An 8,650-nucleotide genomic window follows, 5' to 3' on the forward strand; every position below is an offset into this window, starting at 1 on the left:
CATATTTAGAAGTATTGCGACTCACGAGTCATAGGACAATGGATGTTATAATAATGCAATGGATATGATTCTTAAATATAGGACAATGGATGTTATAATAATACAATGGATATGATTCTTGAATACATCTTGTTCACGAGACAGACGTTACTGCGTGAGACGAATGGACCAAGATTAACGACATATTTCTCAACAAAAAAGGTCTCGTTGAACAACTAGTTGGTCACGCCTTTCTCTTCAACATTCAAAGTTCGTTCACTTAGGACTCGACACCATGCATGATCCAACTCAAACAACACTGATAGATGACTTGACAAAACCTGTCCCCAAATCATCCTTGTCCCGCCATACAATTGTGGCACCCCCAAACACTCCTACTGGACAACATTTTTATAGAAGTGTTGTGGTCAAAACTAGACCATTTATCGTGTGTGGTTTGATGAGCACGATCGATCATCACCCATCGTAAAGCATACCATTGAGGTATATTGGTTAGTTCTAATACAAACCATTAAGTACAAGGTATCTTAACAAACTAACAATCTTTTTCCATTTCGTCATCATCTTGCATCGATGACCCGCATTTTTTCTTAGTATTGACCTCGGCGGCGAATTGTTGTGTAAGTGCACATTCTAGCCTATATATATGGGTGTGTAGATTAGAATGAGGGCATCCATCTGAGTGAGTATCCATCTGTGTGATAAGCTTTGTGCAAATTCTCACAACCCTAGAAATTACTCAACAGCGTGTGCACATTCTAGAGAGAGAGTGACTATGTGTTAGTGAGAGAAAGCTCGGTTTAGGTCTTTGTGATCTAAACCAGCTTGTAGATGATGTATACTTTTTCGATTTGTAATCTGTGATGACTGATTCAATAATAAAGAGATTCATCTTCTACATCTTTCTATCTTTTATGTTTTTGATATCTTCTACGTCTTGAATCAAGTGCAATGTTGACGTTCGTCATCCATCTAGTGCTTTAACAGTGGTATCAGAGCATGGTTACCGATTCGGAATGGTCTAACCGCCTTCCGAATCCCCATTGCTCTTGATTTGATGTTTGTTTCCACCAAACATCATGGAGACGTGAAGATTATGTAGAAAACTTGAAGATTTTGAAGTTGTTCGTCGACTGAGATGTTTTCTTGTTTTCCAAGATTGTTTCAGATCTATGGTTTGATCTGAAAAAGGTATAGTCCGACTTTATTTAAGTGTTAAAAGCATTTTTGTCCATGTTTGTTTACTTGTGTATAGTCACACATGGGAAACAATCAGGAAGAATCATTATCCATCACATTCAATCATCTCTTTGGTGAACAACTTTGTGTAAACTCTTACAAACCCTAAGGAATTAGAGAGAGATAGAGTGACTATGTGTTAGTGAGAGAGTTTAGATCTTTGTGATCTAAACCAGCTTGTAGATGATGTATACCCTTTCGGTATGTAATCTGTGATGACTGATTCATTAATAAAGGGTTTCATCTCCTACATCTTTCTATCTTTTATGTTTTTGATATCTTCTATGTCTTGAGTCAAGTGCAATGTTTGTCATCTATCCGGTGCTTTCACACGTATTTTTGTCGCTAGCTCACTTTTTGACAAATTTATTTCACACCGACTGTCGGAAATTTGTGGGTAACGCCAGTTTTTCAAAGATTTGCTATAAATTTGCTTGTCACAAAGGTGGTCGTTTTCTAGTAGTGTAATAATAGTCAAACTCCCTTGAGGTATGTAAGTTAATTCTAATACAAGCCATTAAGTACAATGCATATTAACAAACTAACAATCTTTTTCAATTTCGTCATCTTCTTGCGTCGACGACCCGCATTTCTTCTTAGTATTGACCTCGGTGGCGAGTTGCTGAATGTTTTTGGTCATTAAGAATGTGGCTGCGGACATTAAACCTTTTTGTAATTATTGTATGACCAAGAAAGACGTGCAATGTTTAGTTTGACACTTAACCCTAAGGATTTGACTTGAGCATTTCTCTACTAGGATTGCAGGTCAATTTAATTAGTGATTTTATGTATTAACCTGCAACGCATGGAAATCTTAACTTGAATAAATTTGGATAAAATGCTATGATTTGAATCCAGCTCAGTGAAAAGTATCTGATAAGAAGACACAAGCTAAGCAATTAAGTCAGTGTCCATCTGAAACTAATAAGTGAAAAGTATCTGATAAGAAGCACAAGGACACATAAGCTGCTTCGACCAACAATAATACCTACTAGAATTCAAAAGTGTTATGCACTTTTGTGTGGATGTGGCTCGGTTTGGTTCGGTTCGGTTCGGTTCGTGACCGATGTCGCGGCATTCCTCAGTCGTGCAACTAGAAGAACGACACACAAAATATGAAGACACGAGAACGACACGATAGAAGGATGATGAAATCATGATGACATCATCATGAAGTCATCATGACATCAATATACTACATCTAAATAGGATAGGAAATAAACTTAGTGTACACATCGAAATTGGAGCTGTTTGAACATATATATATATATATATATAGAGGGAGAGAGAGAGAAAGTGTACTGTACAATATCCCTTAACGTACATTACGTACAATATAGTGAAATCGCATGTTATAAAATAGCATGGATGAAATCGCATGTGATAATTTTGATGAAATCGCATGTTGGTTTTTGTAACAATTTCGCATGTGGTAATTTTGATGAAATCGCATGTTAAAAAACCAACATGCGAAATTGTTAAAAAAAATAACATGTGATTTCAATGTGGGATGAAGATCTGACGGCTGAGATAATTGCGTATGTAATGTACGATAAGGGCATTTGTATGTTAACCTAACCATATATATATATATATATATATATATATATATATATATATATATATATATATATATATATATATATATATATATATATATATATATATATATATAGGGAAAAGATCATGCGAGAACCACCTCTTATTGTGAGAACCGCGAGAACCAATGTGAACACACCAAAAATGTCTAAAAATAGCTAAAAATCACACAATTTTTATATAAAAATTGCTACTTTTCGAAACCAAAAAAAAAAATTTTTTTTTTTGGCCACTAAAATTAGCGATTTGAGCATAAAAAATATTAAAAAAAAATTGTTTTTAGATTTTTTTTATTTTTTTAGGTTTTTTGGGGGTTTAGTTTTTAACATTTTATTTTGGGGGGGGGTTTAGGTTTTTGGGGGGTGGGGGAGGGGGTTTAGGTTTTTTTTTTTTTTGGGGGGGGGGGGTTAGCTTTTTTTGGGGGTTTTAGTTTTTAGCATTTAGCTTTGGGGGGGGGGGGTTAGGTTTTTTTTTTTTTTGGGGGGGGGTGGGGGGGTTTAGGTTTTTTGGGGAGGGGGGGTGGGGGTTAGGTTTTTTTAGGTTTTTTTAGGTTTTTTTAGCTATTTTAGGTTGTGTTCACATTGGTTCTCAAGGTTCTTACAATAAGGGTGGTTCTCGCATGAGCCCCTCCCTATATATATATATATATATATATATATATATATATATATATATATATATATATATATATATATATATATATATATATAATCGGAATAAGAGGTGGATGCACTAATGGATTATCTATAAATGTATTTCGATGGATTATATACATGCCTATTTCGATGTATTCAAAAGGTATTTGGATGTCCTACATATGTATTTCGATGGGTTTCGTTTATTTGCCTTGTGTTTGAGTATAAATACCAGTAGATGGTTCTGTTTTAGCACAGTGAGCACAACTCAGAGAGTTGAGAGCATATTTTGTAAAACTTTGTATTGTTACTTTGCTGAAACTAATTCCATTGAGCTTTAAAGTGATATTGATCTTGGTATTGATAGTATTCTTGCTTGATTTACATACAAACTTGAATTCCGCCCTTGTTTGTGTGTTCAACAACAAGGAATAGGTTTCTCTAAGATCTTCCATTTTAGGGACCAACAAGTGGTATTAGAGCCTTGCCTCATTACCTTGTTGAAAATCTAGCATATTTGAGAGATTTGGGTGGTTTTGAGTGATATTTGAAGAGTTTTAATGAGTTTTAGAGTTTAAAATTTGAACTCCATATTTCTATTTCTAGTGCCAAATTTGGCCGTATTTTCTTGCCGGAATAGTACTTTCCGATGAAGGGATTTTATTGGTTGACCTGCAAGGCCGGGTGGAGCAGAAGTGTACCAATTTGTCTTATCTGCATATCTTAGTTTATGTCTTCTTCTTATTTCGAAACATACAACAATTTCTATTTTGATCAAATCAAAAGAAATATATTGTCTTGAAATACACAGACCATTTTCTTGTTTTCGAAATACACAACCCATATTCTTGTTTTGAAATACAAAACCCAATTTTTTTGAATAACAATTCCAATTTTTGGAAATAACAATTCCTATTTCAAAACTGTAAACAAGGTTTATACATCCACATCTATTTTGACTCCGTTTATTCCATTCCCATATTTTTATTTCGATTACAAAAAAATTAAGAAATAAATAAATTAATACTTGTTTCGAAAATTGTCACCTCTGTTTCGATCCAACATTATTTCAATCCACCAAGTACCATCCTTTTCAAAACATTAATTGTTATTTCGAAAATCATTTTCCTATTTCGAACCAAGCCCATCCTTCTTATTTCAAAATACTCTTTTAATACCACCTCATATTTGGATACACACATCTTTCTTATTTCGTTACACATCCTATTTCGATATCTTTGTACTTTTGTTACCACACTAAGTTTCAAGTAGCTTCCCAACTTCTTTGTTATTTGAATTAAAATGAGAACACATCTTTGGGGTACGGTCAATACTCAGAGAATACCGTGTTTTCTGAGGAACCACCCAAGGCATCCACGATGTTCTCGGAAAACCAATGGGCATTCGTTGCTAATCAAAATCAAAGCATTCAGAGTTTATTGATAAGTGACAATGAGACAATGTAGGTCCCTTTTCTCGGAGGATCGAGAACAACCTAAACCTTGTTATACTAACCCACTAGCGAGTGCGGAATCCAAGCTAGTAGGCAAACCGGGATGAAGCAAGAACAAACACAAGAACACACAAAGTTCACCGATTAACACCACTGTATTAATACGTATGAAGGTTTACGGTTACAAGCACAATGTTTACAATCTGTTTGCAAACTCTCTAAAGTGTGTGTGTGTGTGTGTTTTTCAGCAGAGTTTCTCTAACTCTCTATGTGTGCATCTATCTAACACTAACACACTGCATGAGTATATATACCCATACACAGCAGGTCCTTTCCGAAGGATCCGATAGATGGTCCGAAGGATCATCTATCGATGACAACAAGCTCGAATGATCAACATGTACCTCGAAGGATCATCCTTCGAGGACTAATGGTCGAACCATATCTTTCGAGCACCCCGAAGGATCAACAGTATCCTTCGAGGCTATCCTTCGAGACAGACACTTATCTTTCTAACTGTTTGACCAAGTCAATCCGGATGATGGTTGACTTAGTCAACTTACAGACTTAGGACATCGTTTACATACAGACCGAATACAGACAAAGTACAGACACAAGTGCACCAACAAACTCCCCCTTGGCTGTAGCTTTGTCTTTATCTTGTCTTGATCTTCTATAGATGTAGACCCGTCTTGAACATTGACGGTCTTTGGTCTTCGAGTTCCCAAAACTCTGATGTCCTTTCAAGTCTTCATGGTCGGAGGATCTTCAAAGTCTTCACGTCTTGAAAGCAGAGAGTGTATCAACAAACTACCCGTATCGTGTAGGAAGTGTGTTGACAAACTCCCCCTTAACATAAGCTCCCCCTTGAGTTATGCTCGTGAAAGGACTTTATCTTTATGAAGTGAGATCCTTGTGGTGTTGATGATGGCCAGCGGCAACTCGATCATCTTCATCTTTTGAGCGCCTTCTCGTCGTGTCTTCATTCCAGAGCTTGTCATCGACCATGTTCTCCTAGCCTTTAGAATCTGCACATACAAGAAATCTAAACGCGTAATGAGAACAACTGCTTAGAATATAGTATAAACAAATGACACACGAATGACCATGTCATAATCAAACACCGTCCGACAGTTTGAAAGTTTAATAAATTTGTCAATTTTAGCCTTTAACTTTCAAAACTTGCAAATTTCGACCGTTTATGAAGATTTAGTCAATTCGGTTTTCGTTCAGGTTTCAGGCAACGAAGACTTGAGCTCCAACATCGTACGATCGAAAATAAAACAGAAATAAAATCTTTTTGGCTTTTATAAAGTTTATATTAAAACAAGCCTAAAATCTTTTTGGTATTTTTGAAATTAAAAGGAAACAATTTTAATATCCTTTGAGTGTTATCAAACGACATCACCGCTAATGTCGTGCTGATATGCACCAAACGACGAAACTGTTTAAAAGAAACATACTAAAAATTAAGCAGTAAATAAATATATACAGACATTCTTTTTGCGAGTTTCGAGGGTAAGAGAATCATATCAGTGTACGGTCATGCCAAAACACTCTTGTTGTTCAGTTAGTTAATATTAAGATAAGCATCCTATAACAATTATCGGTATTGTTGTCCACTTAAGCTCAACTTATCAGATGTAATCATGGCGAGGGGATACGTTAAGGTATGATTTATACTTACCGACCGGTGTTCATCCACATCACGACACATTCCCGTATCAAGGTATGCACGAGAGTTCATCTTACCGGTGAGTATACCGATTATCATCTGTTTGATCGTATAAATTGTGAGATACTCACTTATTTTGATTTGAAAACAAGCCCTATGTGATATAATCACTTATTGATGAGGAACTTGATTTTCATATGCATGAGGGCACAGGTGCAAGTCCGTGAACAGGTCAGTACTTCCGTACAGCAGAGAGACGAACTTGACACCCGGATAAATGTGATATTTTATCACTTATTTGATTTGGACATGTGATTGTTTATCACTTATTGAGGTCGAATGCAGTATGTAATATGTACACGTATGTATAGTATCATGGAAGATCTAGACTTGCGTCCCCGTTATTTTTCGGTAAAAGATACAACCATGATACCCAGATGATAAGCAGCATAAAGACCGAATATCTCAGAACCTCGGCAATCTATCAAACGAAATTTCGGTACTGAGACCATATGCCAATGAGTGGTTCCCACCTGATCTTCAGTCGATTAAGATTTATATCACCCTGCACACTTTAAAATGATTGTGAGCCTACCGATACATCTTATATAGAGCTGCTTATCGTTTTGCATTTAAGGTTTAAAGAGGTTTGGATAGACCACTGATGTACTATCATTTTCTCTTTTGCTCGCCAGGAAACTCATTTTTGATTTTCTATTGTTTTTGTGTTTTTGAAATTTTTTTTTTTTCGATGTTTTTGGATTTTCTGATTTTGGATTTACTCCCCCTAAAATCAATAAACTAAGATAAATTTAAAACACACAAAGATATTTACAAAAATGATTTTCCGATGTTGGTTTTACTCTTGCTTGACCTTAATGCCATTTACCAATAATAAGAAGTCAAATCTAGATTTGTCAAAAGCTTTGGTAAATAAGTCGGCACGTTGGTCATCGGTGTGGACCTTAACAACATCGATTAGCCTTTTCTCAAAGCAATCACGTATGAAGTGATATTTGATTTCGATGTGTTTGGTCTTTGAATGCTGCACAGGATTTTTAGTGATATCTAAAGCAGCAGAATTATCAACGTATATAGGAGTAGTTAGGAATTCAAAACCGTAGTCCCGCAATTGTTGTTGGATCCAAAGAACTTGTGAACAACAACTTGAGGCAGCAATGTATTCAGCTTCGCATGTTGATGTAGCGACGCATGTCTGTTTCTTGCACTGCCATGTGACTAGGCGATTTCCTAAAACCTGACATCCAGCCGTTGTGGATTTGCCGTCGATTTTACATCCGCCAAAATCAGAATCACTGAATGCGACCAAGTCAAAGTTATTATCCCTAGGATACCATAGACCGGTGTCGGGGTAAGCCTTCAAATAACGAAAAATCCTTTTGACAGCTGCAAGATGTGAGGCCTTCGGATTAACTTGATATCTGGCAAGTAGGCATGTTGGGTACATTATATCTGGCCTTGATGCTGTGAGGTACATAAGGGATCCGATCATCGCGCGATAGTATGAAGGGCTAACAGGTTCACCCTTCAAGTCAGGAGTTGTTCCGTGATTAGTTGGCAGTGGGGTACCAATGGGCGTTGCATCGGACATCTGGAACCGGCTCAAGATGTCTCCAACATATTTAGTCTGATGGATGAATATCCCAGACTCCGTTTGTTGCACTTGTAGGCCCAAGAAGAAATTCATTTCCCCCATAGCACTCATCTCGAACTTATCCTGCATGATGCGCTCGAAATTCCTACACAAAACATCATTAGTAGAACCAAAAATAATATCATCAACATATACCTGTACCAGAAGAAGATCTCCATCTTGTTCTTTGATAAAGAGAGTACAATCGATAAGACCTCTTCGAAAACCGTTCTCCAGCAGATATGTAGATAAGGTTGCATACCAAGCTCGTGGCGCTTGATGAAGACCATAGAGAGCTTTGTTGAGCAACCAAACCCGATCGGGATGAACAGGATCTTCAAAACCTGGAGGCTGTTCGACATATACCTCTTCTTCAACCACACCATGTAGAAATG

The sequence above is a fragment of the Helianthus annuus genome, chromosome 2 (assembly GCF_002127325.2).
Source record: "Helianthus annuus cultivar XRQ/B chromosome 2, HanXRQr2.0-SUNRISE, whole genome shotgun sequence".
NCBI lineage: Eukaryota > Viridiplantae > Streptophyta > Magnoliopsida > Asterales > Asteraceae > Helianthus > Helianthus annuus.